Source organism: Argentina silus, assembly GCF_951799395.1.
Source record: "Argentina silus genome assembly, chromosome: 4".
Taxonomy (NCBI): domain Eukaryota; kingdom Metazoa; phylum Chordata; class Actinopteri; order Argentiniformes; family Argentinidae; genus Argentina; species Argentina silus.
The window spans coordinates 26322172-26338001 of NC_139658.1; positions in this window are offsets into that span (position 1 = coordinate 26322172).

Genomic DNA, 15830 nt, shown 5'->3' on the forward strand with positions numbered 1-15830 from the left:
CAAAGACCGCTGTGTTGACAGGAGAAGGTCACGGTTGGTATGACGACCACATGCCAACGTAATATGATGATGAAATAATATGAATTCCTTGGTATTAATAATGACCTTGTACGTCCCAAACTATTTATTTGTATCAGTTAGTATGGCATTCCATTTAGATCAAAAGTCCTCAGAGTTGTTTGGTCTTCAGAAAGTAAGGAAAGTTAGAATTCTTTGCTTCAAACTGGTTTCTTTAATTGTTCCTGGTTTTGGAATGCTTTGAAGGCCATTTTGAAAAGGTGGCCATTGCTCAACTGTAAGAGACGCAGATAAACACTTCTGGACATGGAAGCATTTGGCCTTCTCCCCTCTCCTGTCCTGTCCTGTCCTGCCAGGAGGGTCAGGATGTGACAGAGCGTCTAGTATCAGGAGAACCAACACCTCTGATCCTGAGAAACATTGCTGCAGCGTTGCATTCTGACATGGTTCTCTTCAGCTTGACGATCACATCATCTCCACACCTGCCACACCTCTGGGTTCCACAGACCAGGCGGAGCCAGGATGGCACCATGTTCTCTGGGAGCTGATTGGGTGAGAGGGTGGGCTGGCTGGTGTGTGAGATGCCAGGTGGAGTGGCTGAAAGGCCGGTGTGTGTGGGGGGGGGCAGGGGACGGTGTGTGAGGGGAGCAGGTCACTAGAGGACTAACAAACGGAGGATGGGCTCATTGTAATACATGGAATGAAATGAGGAACGGTATCCAACACGTGTTGGATACCGTTCCTCATTCCATTCCATGCATGACAATGAGCCCATCCTCCGTTTGTTAGTCCTCTAGTGACCTGCTCCCCTCACACACCGATGATGGCTGTTGCCTGAGGTGAGTAAGTAGAGAAACTGTTGTTCATTTATCCTTTATTATCAGTGATCCAGTGTGGCATTATCTTTAGGAGGAATACATATGGGTCTGAAGGAAAATAAAATCAGTGTTGCAGTACAGTGTTTATAGAGCCCATCACCACCAGGGGGCGCCACAGTGCTACAGGAACAGCTCCCCGACCAGTAGGGAAGGCTATGCAGTTACAGGAAATGCTAAGTGGGATGCTTGAGAAGGCCCTACGCTGTCACTCGATTCAAGTTGAGATTTAAAACGGTGAGGGTAGGGTTAGGTAAGACTCAGAGGTACACTAAAAGACAGAAAGAGAGAGTCACTGCTACACCAGACCACTCCACATTCCAAGCGCTGTCATAAAACAACCACTTAAAGACCAGTCAACAATAATGACTTGACTGTGTTGTTCTCCTCTTTTCTCTTAAAAGACACTAAGAAGATCAACGATAGCATTGACCTGTTGACCTCTGAGTGAACCAAAAACAAGAGAAATGAAGAAAGAAACAAGTTTAGAAAGAGAAAAACCTCTTTGCTCTGTAAACCTCTTTGCCTCAGACCAGAGATCATGTAGCTTTGCATGAGCTCAACGTACAGACCACACCAATCTGCTGGAGCTCATTAACAAGAATTACAGAATGAGCTTTTCATGCTTGATTGGTCAGCTGAAAAACAAAAGTGCTCTATAAGTTCAACTGTGACCAAATCAAGAGTAAATAGCTTCCATGCTATTGGCTGAGGAGGAGGGGGAGGTGGGAATTCCTCAAAAGTATTTAAAAATAGAGAGTAGGGAGAGGGCTAATTGTTATCTTTAAACAACGAGGATTCCTGAGGTAAAAGCTGTATGTGGATGTTTCCTGTCTTGGGGGTTTATCAGGTGTTTTCTTAAATGCTTCAAAGTGATGCTACTAGCATTTAGTCACTTTGTAAATGTTCCTGAGTGAAAGCAGCTTGGGACTGGCTTTGTAGCAGCTCTGGGACGGACGTTTTCTTTGTTTCTATGAGAAATCCTCAGTTCCCTCTTTATTTTTGCAAGCGTTCTTCAATGTGTCTCACTGTGTGTTTGTACAGGGGGATGGCTGAGTTGGAAGGAAGGATATTTAGTCTAATCTCCCCTGACGAGTCCGGACTTCACAAAGCCTCAAAGACTCATTTTCTGTGACAGGCATCCTGTACATTGATTGTATTCTGTATGAAATAAACAAACAACAATCTGTGAATTAACAATATCTCTAGGATATGACATCATAGCTAAAGCGGGACCTGCTGGGCCTCGTCTGGGTTAGGCACCTCAGACAACCTGACTGACCAGAAAACCAAGGTAGCATTTCTGAATTGGTTAAAAGGGTTATGGGAATGTGGTCAATAAAATGGTTAGGGGATAGGGTTAGGGTTAAGTTTCAGGTTAAAGTTAGGGTTAAGTTTCGGGTTAAAGTTAGGCAGTCAGTGGGATGCTGGTCTCTTTAGTCTCTCTATCCTGGGCCTGGTCTGTGCTGAGCTTGAGCCTTCACACGAGGGCTAGGCCACCTGGGCATCACCTGCGAACAGCAGCGGCTTAGAGGGGCAGCCTTAGAGGGGCAGCGTTACAGGGGCAGCGTTAGGCTTAGCAAGGCAGTCTTCTCCTACTGTGAGGCGCGCCTGACTGACCTCACACACTACACATTCATTACTGCCATTCCTTCACATCCAATCAAAACAAAGGGATTTGTGCTGTCAGATGTACAGTGTGATTCTAATAAACGACGCTAATCCTCCCCGACAGCGTCACAACACTGGGCTCAGTGGGGAGCTTCTGATCTCCACAAACACCTACAGGAGTGGCTCTGTTGTGACTTACTGAACTGGGAACAAGTCATCGTCATATTTTGGTCCTGAAATAGCAGCCGTCCATAACACAGAAATCAAGACCAGTTGTGAAAGTGTCATTGAGCTGTCAACGTGTTTCAGTCCCGTAAGTTGATGATTAACAAATCATAAGCCTCAAGTTCCTGGAAGCCTTAAGGCTGTTTGAGCAGGTGGAAATCTCTCTGCTGGAATGTGGGCTTTAACATGTCAAAAGGCCTCTGCCACTCACAGAGAGGAGGCGGAGGCAGGGGGAGGAGAGGGAGAAACCTTACAGTAAAGATATGTTCCCTAGACCAGGATTAGTCCGTCTCTTCATCTTGATCAAAAGCATTAGGCCCACGGGGCGCTTAGTGGTGTAGCACACTAATGCGCATACCACATAATTGCAGGGTTCGTGGTTTGATTCAGACCCTCGACACGTCTTGCATGTCATCCCTCCTCTCTCTCCCCCATCTGTCAATCTCTACTGTCTCTATCCCAATAAAGCAGAAATGCCCTAAAAACATAAAAATAATTTAAAAAATGCATCAGGCCTTCACTGTATAAACCACCTCTGAACACCTCAACTTCCTTTCTCCACCTCTGTGACTGCCGGTGGCACTTGTTCTTCTAGAGGGTTTTACTGATGACGACTTACTGAGACAAATGTACTTATTGTAAATTGCTTTGGATAAAAGTGTCTGCTAAATGACTTAAATCTAATGTAAAATGTAATGTTTCATTTGTCAGTAAAAGCTGTTCAGTTGAGCTGGAGAGGGCTTTTAGCTGTTCCTAGAGGTCCATCTGATGGATCTCCCTGTCAGAAGCCCGGAGCAGAACAGTCTGGCTGTCAGTCACCAAGCTGTCACAGAGGGTTAGGGTTAGGGTTAGTGTTTCTTTGTCTAACCCTAACCCTAACCCAGTCTGGCTGTCAGTCACCAAGCTGTCACAGAGGAAAGCACCGTCACCATCAGGACACAGCAACTTGTTGTTGATTTCCTTGAAATACAGAAAAGTGTAACACAGCACAGTGTGGTTCTTCACACACACACACACACACACACACACACACACAGTGTGGTTCTATTGAAGGTGAGGAGTGTTGATGCAGAGCTGAGCCTGAGTTCATCTGAGGTAAACTAACAGGAACAGCGCGGGTGGAGGCAGTGCGTTAGGCCACTGTGTGTGTGTGTGTGTGTGTGTGTGTGTGTGATGCTAGTGGAGGATCACCTTCCGCCTGTAGCTGCCCTAATGTTGGGTTAGGGTTAGCTGCCCTAATGTTGGGTTAGGGTTAGCTGGTCTAATATTGGGCTATGGGTTAGCTGCTCTAATGTTGGGTTAGGGTTAGCTGCCCTAATGTTGGGTTAGGGTTAGCTGCCCTAATGTTGGGTTAGGGTTAGTGTTTCCACTGTCAATGTGAGGTGATGGAGACACTTAGCACTGGGGGGGAGAAAGAAAGAGAGAGAGAAACTTTATCTGGTACACAAGGTGGACATTTGCCAAACATTGCCAGTGAGAGAGAAAAAGGGCGGGGGGGGGGGGGGGGGGGGGGGGGGCAGAGAGGGAGAGACGTGAGCAACTGCACGAAGTCCCAGCTTAGTGTGTGTGACACCTCAGCCAAACCGGCCAGAGTGTGACACACACACACACACACACACACACACAGACAGACACACACACACCAAACCGGCCAGATCCTGAGTGTGCTGGCTGACTTCCCCTCACTCGTAATGTTAAATAATTCATCATCATCGTCTTCCTCATAGACACAGGCGAACATTGTGACTCACCTCGCCTGGCCCTCTGCCAATGTTTACTAGTAGCTGGGTTTCACTAGATACATACACACACACACCCACACACACACAGCTAGGATCAGACACACACACACACACACACACACACACACACACACACACACACACACACACACACACACACACACACACACACACAGCTAGGATCAGTAAAAGATGTCTCCACACTGTGTTCCTGCCACCTGCGTCCCACTCCTCCACGTTCAGACCAGACGTGTTCCTCCACGTTCAGACCAGACTGTTCCAGATTAGAGGTCAGGGGTCAGAGGGGCAGCAGCAGACAGGTTAGAGGTCAGGGGTCAGAGGAGCAGCAGCAGACAGGTTAGAGGTCAGGGGTCAGAGGAGCCTGTCCTCCCCCTGCTATTCCTCAGACCTCCCCCTGCTCTTCCCCCTGCTGGCTGTTCCTCAACCCCCCCTCCCCTGCTCTTCCCCCTGCTGGCTGTTCCTCCCTCCTCTCAGCTCCAGTGGTGGGGTAACAGCAGCTGATGTGATCCTGGCTGACAGGCTGTTGTTGGAGCGGCAGAGTGGCGCTGGGCTGATTGGACATAACGAATGAGGGAGAGGGATTCCAGAGGCCTGTGTCTGAATGGTGCCATGCAGGGTGTGTGTGTGTGTGTGTGCGCGTGTGTGTGTCCGGCTCATAATGGGCTGATCCAGGGCAGAGGTCACGTACAGTATTAACCCCCTCATAACAGACATTAGTGTGTTTGCTGTTTTTCAGTCATAATCACCAAACATGGAAGCATTAGTCTGTTGTCACCGCTGGCCTCTCACCTGACAGGTGTCTGTGTAGGTCTAGATCAATAAACAAGGTGTCTAGTGTGTCTTTTCTCTCTCTCTCTCTCTCTCTCTCTCTTTCTCTCTCACACAGGCTGTTTCATTACTGAGGGACGAAAGACATTTAGCTCTAGTAAAACCCTGACACTCCCTCACCCTCCTCTCCCCCCTCTCCCCACCCTCCTCTCCCCACCCACCTCTCCCCCCTCTCCCCACCCACCTCTCCTCACCCTCCTCTCCCTCCTCTCCCCCCTCTCCTCACCCTCCTCTCCCCCCTCTCCTCACCCTCCTCTCCCCACCCACCTCTCCTCACCCTCCTCTCCCTCCTCTCCCCCCTCTCCTCACCCTCCTCTCCCCCCTCTCCTCACCCTCCTCTCCCCACCCACCTCTCCTCACCCTCCTCACCCTCCTCTCCCCCCTCTCCTCAATCCCTCCTAGCCACTATCAGGACAGACCTGGGAGAGGGGGAGGGAGAGGGTGAGGAGGGTGCCTATTGGTGGATAATTGGTCCCAGTACCGAGTTCTAAACCAGCTGATGTATTTTGGTCCAGTCCAGTGCAAACCCAATGACCACTGCTGGAGGAGAAGGATGAGAGAGAGAAAGAGAGAAAGAGAGAGAGAGGGGGGGGAGAGAGAGAGAGAGAGGGGCAGTGCCAGGGGCTAAAGAAAGTCTTTAGCTTATTCCCAAAGCACGGTGCCCTGGGAAGGTCGGAGAGACGCAACAATAGAATCACATTCCTCAACATCAGGAACAGTTCCCAGAATGCAGCAGAACATGTCTCTGTCTACTCTGTAAGGAACAGTTTGGTTCTTCTAACTGAAGGGTTAGGGTTTAACCCTAACCCTAACCCTAACCCTTCTAACTAAAGGTCCACCTTCAGCAACGTGAACATGTGCACGTCTCTCTGAGACACACACAGTCCAGAGGTTGCTAAGCTGCTTACCAAGTCCCCAGAGAGAAGGGCTGTTTGTGACAGAGGAACTGTTGGCATGGTCCCTCTCCTCTCCACAGAACACACACACACACACACACACACACACACACACACACACACACACACACACACACACACACACACACACACACACACACACACACACACACACACACACACACACATCTATCACAAAGAGACGCCATATATGTCTTAACCCAGTGACTAGGAGGCGTTGTGTGGTTGAGAAGCACCTTTCCACGGCTGGTTCAGCCTCCAGGCCTTTTGTTCAGTGTCGACGTGTCCCTAGTAAATGTCCACATTCCTCCTGGCAGGCTGGGCGAGGGTGAGGTCTCCATTCATATTGTAATACCCCAACCCTAACCCCAGAGAACAGACCAGCTCCCAGCTTAACAACGGCACAAATCCTGCCAACGTTACCCAGCGAGGAGGCTGGTAATGAGGGAGGATGGATGTCTGACCCTAACCACAACCCGCACAACCCTAGCCCTATGGGTGATTGGGGGTTGAATGGGGGTGGTGTGTGGACCTGGAGCCAGCGTATGTGTGGGTGTCTGTGTTGGAGAGAGAGTCTCATTGGTCAGGAGTCTGAGGTGATTCCAGCGTTAGTTTTGAGTTGAGGGGAAACACACCAGTTGTTTCATAAACATGGTCACATGACAGGCCTGCATTTACTCCTTTATAAGGACAAACACCAGGAGAGGCTGGTGGAGGCAGAAATCGGAGGATGGGCTCATTGAAAGACATGGAATGGCATGAGGAATGGAATCACACACACACCTTTGATTCCTCACTCCGTTCCATGTATTACAATGAGCCCGTCCTCCAATTTGTACCTCCACCAGCCTCCCCTGATAAACAGTGACTCAGTACAGGCTGAATGAATGCAAACACACAGTAGTGTGTGTGTGTGTGTGTGTGTGTTAGGTTGGGCTAAGAGCTCAGGGTAGTTTGCCCAATCCACATCCACGAACATAATCCCCAACATAATATGCTCTATACTGCTGGCGACAATCTCTTTGTTGACGTGTGCGTGTGCATGTGTGTGTGTGCACGCGTGCGTGCGTGCGTGTGTGTGTGCGTGCGTGCGAAAGACTTGCTTCTCTGACACAATGTTATTTTCAGCGACACAGTGATTCAAGACTCCTGCTCTGTGGCTTTTCTTTCACATTCTCATTTACATTTACATTCCATTTGAGTCATTTAGACACTTTTATCCAAAGCAACTTACAGTAAGTACATCTGTCTCAGTAAGTCAATCAACTTTACATCACAGTGGTAAGTAATACCCTCAATAAGAACAAGTCACAGCGCTGGAGAAAGGAAAGAAACAAGCAGCAGGTAGTTTCTTTATTCTAGAACAGCTGTCCGTCTGGAACAGATGACCTGTCCTCGTCTCTGTCAGAGCCGCCATCAGAGAGCGCTCCTGGAGGTCATACACATCCACAGCTCAGCTGAGGAAAACCAGAGTGCATTGGGAGAAACACACACGCATTGTTAGGCGACTTGTTTACTCCACGGTCGACTGTTACTAAAGACAGAAGGCCTTTGTCGTCAACTCAGGAAGTAGCAGTAAAACATGTCTCCTGTGCTGTACCTGGAAGGTGTTCCCCAGCGGTTGACTAGTGTCTCAGAGCAGGTGAGGCCGGGGGAGGTAGAACACCAGGGGAGGCTGATAAAGGTACAAATAGGAGGATGGGCGTGTTAGATACCTTTCCTGATTTCTACCTCCAGCAGCCTCCCCTGGTGTTCTACCTCCCCCAGCCTCCCCTGGTGTTCTACCTCCCCCAGCCTCCCCTGGTTTCATCCTAACCCTATTGCCTTATTAGTGTTGGGACGAGCGGATGAGTCTAGGACACACGTCTGCTGAATCATCAGCAGGGCCATGCATAGCAACTACATACTGTAGCAAGCTGCATAGCAACTACATCTTTACTTAGGTCAATGTCAATCCACAGTACATCACTGTCCTTCTCCACAGCAACACCTCTGGTCATGGCTGATCATCACTTGATTACCTCATCTGGTCTCTGTCACTAGATTAGAGAACTCAGACTAACCCCTGTGATAAAGCATGCCAGCCACCATTAACATGACTAAGTTTCAATGCTCTGTGGTCTATTCACATTTCACACAAAGAAAAAGCAGCGAGTGTTTGTAGAATCACCCAGCGGCCGCCTGCCACCGTGCCAGAGAAGGCTGCCGAGGACCACAGACACAGAGAGCGCTGAACCCGCCAAGGAACAGGATCAGGACTCTTATGTCATAATAACCAACTGGTTTGGCACAAACAATCAGAACTAAAGCCTTGGTTCTAGACACACAAACTCCCTCTGATCCCCAAACTGCACATCAGAGAACGATGACATACTCAAATACTATTTGGTGTGATACTAGAACTGTGAACATTTAATTCCATTACAATTATGAGAATATAGACTGTATGCACTGAGAAGGTATGAACATGTCCTTGGATAGAACTGGCCGGTATCGTCCAGGACTAAGCAGCAGAACTATCCAACCACACCAACTCAACACTATTTGGAGCTGAATGTTACAGGCTCTTAGGAGAGGGTCTGAATTCCACCTGGCTGTTGGTGCTTTTTAATCAGAGAAGCAGTAATTAAGCACAGCAGACTTAGCAGCATGACCTGGCTTCTGTGGCCTCATCGCCAAGTGAGAGAAGCTAATCTTCCGTGTGCCCCTGATTCCATTATAACATCTCTATGGGGGAATATGAGGGAAGTGGTAGGGTGAAGGTCACACCGTGCACCAGAATATTAACATCACTTTACCTGTTTACATTTTACCTGCTGCACCCCCAATGATAATTACACATTAAGCATGGTATCAAACGTCTTCATTCCATTCCATGCATTGCAATGAGCCCGTCCTCCGATTTCTGCCTCCACCAGCCTCCCCTGATTGAGGCTAGCTAATATGGCTGGGTAAGGATTGTTGGAAGGGGGCCATAGTTGTAAGCAGTTCAGGAGGGAGGGGTCCAGAGCTAACGTGCTACGCTGTTAACCGTAGTAACAGTGGTGTGATTGTTGCACCGCCCCTATGAGGAGCAGAGGCTTACAGCCAGTAAAGCCAGGAGGGGGCTATGGCTAGAGCTAGGGTTGGGGTTAGGGCTGGGGCTAGGGTGAGACATGTGGTTTAATGTGTATGCTAGGCACTGTGGAAACATGTCAACATTGTCAGCTGATCAGGGGAGGTGAAGGGTCACTGGGCAAAGGGTCAATCAATAATCAATGACTCTTGACTGATTATGCAACCTGTTTGATGCAACTTAAATACTCCCCCATCACCTCCTTTAAGGAGCCCCTGTCTACCATAACACAACCTGACCTCTCCTTTAAGGAGCCTCCAACCCAACCCCGCTCCTCCAGCGCCGCGGTTCCCCTGAGCAAACGTGACTCAGCATGATTGCTACTGACTGTAAGGTCATGTGATCGATGATGCTGCTCTCCGATAGGTCTGTCTGGGCACCGTAGGTACCTGGCTCTGAGGGACACCTGTGGCCTATGCCTGCTGAGCGGGGTCAGAGGTCAGAGACCTGCTGGAGCTATCAGCTGATCAAAGGCTCAATCAGTCAGTCTGAAAAGAGGAACAAAGTTTCTTTGTGCTCCTGCTCACCTGGTTGAGACCAGGCCTAGTTTAGACCAGGCCTAGTTTTGAACAGGCCTAGTTCAGAACATCTGGGGAAATCCTCTGCAGAAAGTAGCTACAAAGAGGTGGAAACCTGTGTGACGCTTCATTTAACGACACCTCAACCAATAAAATGCATTGCTTGGGCAAAGCTCCAAAACAAGGGAATTCACTTTTTCTTTCAGATTTTCTTCCATTTTCTTCAATGTTGCAAACTAGCATAGACAACAACTCTCTGTAATAACAACAAGCAGCCATTCTACGGGCATGTGGGGGGAGGGGTCATGGAATGTAACATCCAATAGATGAGCTGATCTAAACTTGTCCAGAACTATGTGAGCCATAGCTCCGTTAGATAAACACCACCCAGGCCGGTAGAGGACAGAGTGCAGTCAACATGCTTGGTAACACTTTGCCTTTTTAAATGGATTATAGTAATAAGTAAGTTGTTTATTGACTTATTTATTATTATTTATTATACAGTCATAGATAGTTTATAAACCATACAATATTTTCTCAAATACATTTTTAAACTGCCTTGATAGAGCTTCACTGTTCAGTTGGGGACTGCTACATATAACGCTACATTTTGGTAGTAGGCCTTACTCCCTGGGCCTAGTTTAGACCAGGCCTAGTTCAGAACATAGGGAAATCCTCTGCAGGGTGGTGGTGGTGGTGGGGGGGGGGGGGGGCTCTGGCAGGGGTCTTGACGGATGAACCAGTTGCCCAAATTTTAGACAAGCTTGTCCTGCATTCAGAGACCCAGACAAGTCTGGATGGTGTCCCAGGGTGGGGGTGTTGTGGGGGGACGACGACGACGACAATGCTTCAAAGGACCAGCTGGTGCCCTTTACTGGGGGAAGAGCTGGTAGTGAGAGTGGGGGGTTGAGATGACATGGCAGGGGAGGGTGGGTAAGGGGGGGGAGACAGAGAGAGTGAGAGGGCACCATCAGTGAGGGTTATGGTGGTATTAGCTTGTACCAGTACCATCCAGTGACTGAGACCATGTGACAGGTCAGTCTGTGGCCTCGGCCCACTGAGCCAGAACCAGACCAGCCAGACCCGCTACTCTGAGCCAGACCAGAACATTCACTGAACCAGACCAGGTATTCTCCCCGCTGGTGACATGAAACAAGGTCCATATGAAGATCACCGGTTCTCTACACGGGTCCTGTGTGTTCTAGAACTCTCACTCTGGTTAAAAAGGGCATCACAGTGTCACAGTGTCATTCCTGGCAGCTTTTTACCCTCCAACTTCCAAACACTCTTTAGACAAAAACAACATCTATGTTAGAATAACTGAAATGTAATTAACATGGCAAATATGCATCACAATACCGTGCCAGACATATTGAGTGTATATAAATTATATTTCTATGGTTCAAATCATAAGAAGTAGCCACACACTGAAACAAGGGAGTGTCTTCAGTCAGTCTAGTGTGTCAGTATGAGTGAGGGTGAACATTCCCAGAGGCTGGAGTGTGTGGAGCAGCTTGCATAACCAAAGAATGAGGAAAGCTGCAGCCAAGGTGAAGGGATTAGGGAGATAAGAAGTCCTTGTTGCATCACAGTGGTGTGACCATTCCAAGCACACAGGCACACAATCAAAGGTCACGACCCCCACACTGAAATAAGATGTGTGTTCCAAATCGTAAATGTTGACACTCCAATTACAATTAACTGAACTGAATGAAATGTAATCAAATGTCACTCCAGCGTGGGTGGTTTATCCACCAGTAACAGTCAGAGTCTGAGTAGGCCGGTCCTGCAACCTCACAGCTGTGTTTGAGATGTCCTTTCTTTAGCCACACCCTTTCTTTAGCCACCCCCCCCCCCCAGCGTGGCCTACAGGACATTCTTAAGTCCCGGTTACTGGGTGCGGGTCCTGGGGGCTGGGGGTGGGGGGTGAGGGGGCAGAGAGGGGGAATAAAGGCACCGTTGACGTACATCAGTGGCCAACAGGTCTTTGAAGTGTCTGTGTTCTCCAGGGCGGTCCGAGCCCGGCGGGCTCCCTTGTCCGTCACAGATCCGTGGCATACGACTCTTTCCTATTGTCACATTTCCGCTGATAGAAATCCTGGAGATTCTTCATCCTGGTCAGAACCAGAACCACGTCACTGAGGCAGTCCTCCTCCCATCGGACTGGGAGCGCTGGAACAACACATGGGCCGGCCCATCTCACTGATCTCCGTATTCACTCAGAACTAGAAATAAATACCTCCCCATTCAACAGTAGAAACAACACGGTCTGTTTATCTGGATCTCCATTACTGTTAAAACAGCAAACAGACACTCTTCCTGGGGTCCAAAACACAACAAAACAACTGGAGACAAAGACAACCCAGACATGACAGCACGTCTGTGGAGACTCACAACCAATCCCTGTGCAGTAGACGTACTGGAGGTCTGAGAGGATTGCCATGGAGGGAAAGGTCAAACACTGGTGAAGGTTGACATGTTGACATGTCTGAGAGTGTGTGGCCTTTACCAACGTGACTTCCACACAGCCCAGGACCAGACACCTCCGAGCCCACAGCCCAGGACCAGAGGAGCACACCCCCCAGGACCAGACCAGCCCACAGGCCAGGACCAGACCAGCCCACAGGCCAGGACCAGACCAGGACCATACCAGCCCACAGCCCAGGACCAGAGCAGCCCACAGCCCAGGACCAGACCAGCCCAGGACCAGAGGAGCACACAGCCCTGTTCAGAGTCTGGTGATGACCATGAGTCACGGGCCTGGCCTGGCCTGGCCTTGGACTCGCTCCAATAGGAGACGGGAACACAGGTCCAATACTGAGCCTAGTTGTCCATGTGTCATTGGTTTAGTGTCAGGAACATAGAAATAGAATGGATTTCTAGTTCTCTGGTCAGAAACAACTGTTCACCAGACCGACTGTAGAACAGCAGGGAGCTTTTCAGAGAAGGGATGAGAGAGTCTGAGGAGAGCAGCAGAGGGACAAAGAGGCTGGAGGAGGAGATGGACTCTCAGAACTGGACTCAGCCAGAACCCAGGTGTACGTGTAGAACCCCACAGGCCCAGCCGAGAGGTCCCATGACCTCCCCTCTCAGTGAATAGGGGCATTAGAGCCAAATGACTCTACCGGGTTTCACAGAGGAACAGCCAAGACGAGCTGCATGAACCAATGAGTGAGCGGTATGAACTAGGATGAACCAATGAGTGAGCGGTATGACCTAGAGTCATGGGTTTCGGTCAGACATTCTTAGTCCAAGTTCCATGTTGAGAAGCGTTTTAATTCCGTCACTAAGCTATTAACTGTAACCAAACGTAAAACACATGTCTTGTGAGACAAGGTGACATTGTGCTCAGTGACAACAGGCTACGTACAGAGTCTCTCTCTCTCTCTCTCTCCTGCTCATGGCTGCCAGCCAGAGTTCACTCAGAGGTTTCCTTTCTGGCTCTGAGTAATCACCAGGCCACTGTCACAATGTGTCCAGCTCTAAAGGGGCAACTTAAATCACATTCCTTTTCTTTCAGCTGGCGATTCATGGAACCTGTCCTGCACCTCGGTGGCATGATGGCACTTTACACATGATTCCATTCAGACGGAGAAAGACATGAACCTCTGGTGACTGTTCACCTCCCGCTCAGAGCATCCACCCACTCTTTGTTTGAGAAAATGTCTGTTATTGTTTTCTTTAGATTTCAAAGGATTTTTCATAAAAAGACAGAAAAGCAACACAATCCCACAACGTGTCAGTCTCTCCCAGAATGCATTGGCTCTCATTGTGTGAATGCGTGCGTTCTTCCGCTTCCTGTCTGGTGATTATTTACCTTCCATCCCGATGCTCTCCAAGTGGACGCCCCCCGAGCTGATGGCCCCCCGAGCTGACGGCCCCCTGAGCTGACGGCCCCCTGAGCTGACGCCCCTGCCGCCTCAGAGCTGGGGAACGTCGGGAGTGCCAGAATCAAGTGACTGCAGCTCCTCTGTGTCTGGGAGCGGTGATCCAGGAGGAGGAGAGGAAGAGGAGGAGGAGGGGAAGAGGAAGGCCAATCTAACATCTCCATGCTCCTTCACCTGTTCAACATTTAACATCCAGACTGTAGCACAACATCACCTGTAGGGAGATACTAATCTCAGTGGAGGCTGGTGGAGGTAGCATGTAAACATGTATTTGACACCATTCCATACATTACAATGAGCCCATCCTCCGATTTCTACCTCCACCTGCCTCCACTGACTAGTATACACAAGGGAGACCTTTTCAGTACAGCAAACCTTCTCGTCAGTGTTAGCTTAGTAAATGCTGCCCTTGACCAGGCTATTGAATACAGCGGGGCCCCAATTTGATTGATTGCAGATGAAGACCAATCAAATTGCTGTTCCACTGAGAATGTTGATACAGTAGTACCATAGTAGCCTACTGTAAGGATAGGTGTGTGCTCAGGTCAAAGGTCAAGATCAAACACTGTCCATCGTGTCAAAAGCTACATTTCCAACCATGAAACATCAGGTTGGTGTGTGTCTGGGTCCTGTTGAGGCCCGCTACCTCAGCCTACATGACACACACACCGGCCTTTGTCCCAGTCTTCGCCTGTTATTGTTTTCCCAAGGTTTCAAAGGGAATGGATGAAACAAAAACTGGTCAACATTTGTGTCATTTTTTTCCTCCTTGTTCCCGCCTCTTTCATTTGCGCTGTATAAACACATCCACTTTCCTCTCTGGTCCTTCTGATTATTTTCCTAATTTCTGTCACAAACCCAGACCGGACACCTCCCCACCAACTCAGACAAAAGGTAGTACGCAGTTGCGTTTATTTGCTTGAAAATATAATATAATTTTCACGCCTCTAATAACAATCATCTCTGATGTATGGTTCAGAACATGGAGGGTACCCCTGTCACATGACCAGCTTGGCCAGGGGTCAGAGGTCAGACAGATGTTGACCCACACGGACAGAGATCGCTGACAGAGAAAGCCTTCATGTTCTCTGGTGCTCTAATAGTAGGATAACAAGGAGAAGTCACACACTACAGGACATGTCTACCAGCTACAGGACATGTCTACCAGCTACAGGACATGTCTACCATCAACACCACCACATGCATACTACTCACACTGGACACCCAATACTGCTGTTGTGTTCTGCTGCTATACACTTGCCACTTCATTATGTTGTTTGTATTATTATTATATTGCATTACATTGTTTGACTGTTGATGGTCACATTGTTGAAGATCTAGCTTGCCCTAAGCATGGCGTTGCATTGTGATAGGAGGAGAGTATCCTCTAACTACGACCTGGCCTACATGACTCACCCATCATCATCATCCACATGGATGAACTGCCTCATTAAGAACATGCTACATGCTAAGAACATATGTTCTGTGGTCTTGGAATGGCTCATGTTCATGTGGTCCTCTGTGGCTCAGTTGGTAGAGCATGGCGTTAACAACACTTAGGTTGTGGGTTTGATACCCGCTGGGACCATATACAGTGCATTCAGAAAGTATTCAGACCCCTTCACTTTTTCCACATTTTGTTATGTTACAGCCTTATTCTAAAATTTATTCAATTCCTTTTTTCCCCTCACCAATCTATACACAATACCCCGTAATGACAAAGTGATGTTGTCATTGTATGTTTGCTAATATCACATTTATATTGTATTATGTATTTGTATTATAAGTATTCAGACCCTTTGCTATGACACTCGAAATTGAGCTCAGGTGCATCCTGTTTCCATTGATTATCCTTGAGATGTTTCTACAACTTGATTGAAGTCCACCTGTGGTAAACTCAATTGATTGGACATGATTTGGAACGGCAAACACCTGTCTGTATAAGATCATGCAAAAACCAGGCCATGAGGTCGAAGGAATTGTCCGTAGACCTCCGAGACAGGATTGTGTTGAGGCACAGATCTGGAGAAGGGTACAAAAATAATTCCGCAGTATTGAAGGTCCCCAAAAACA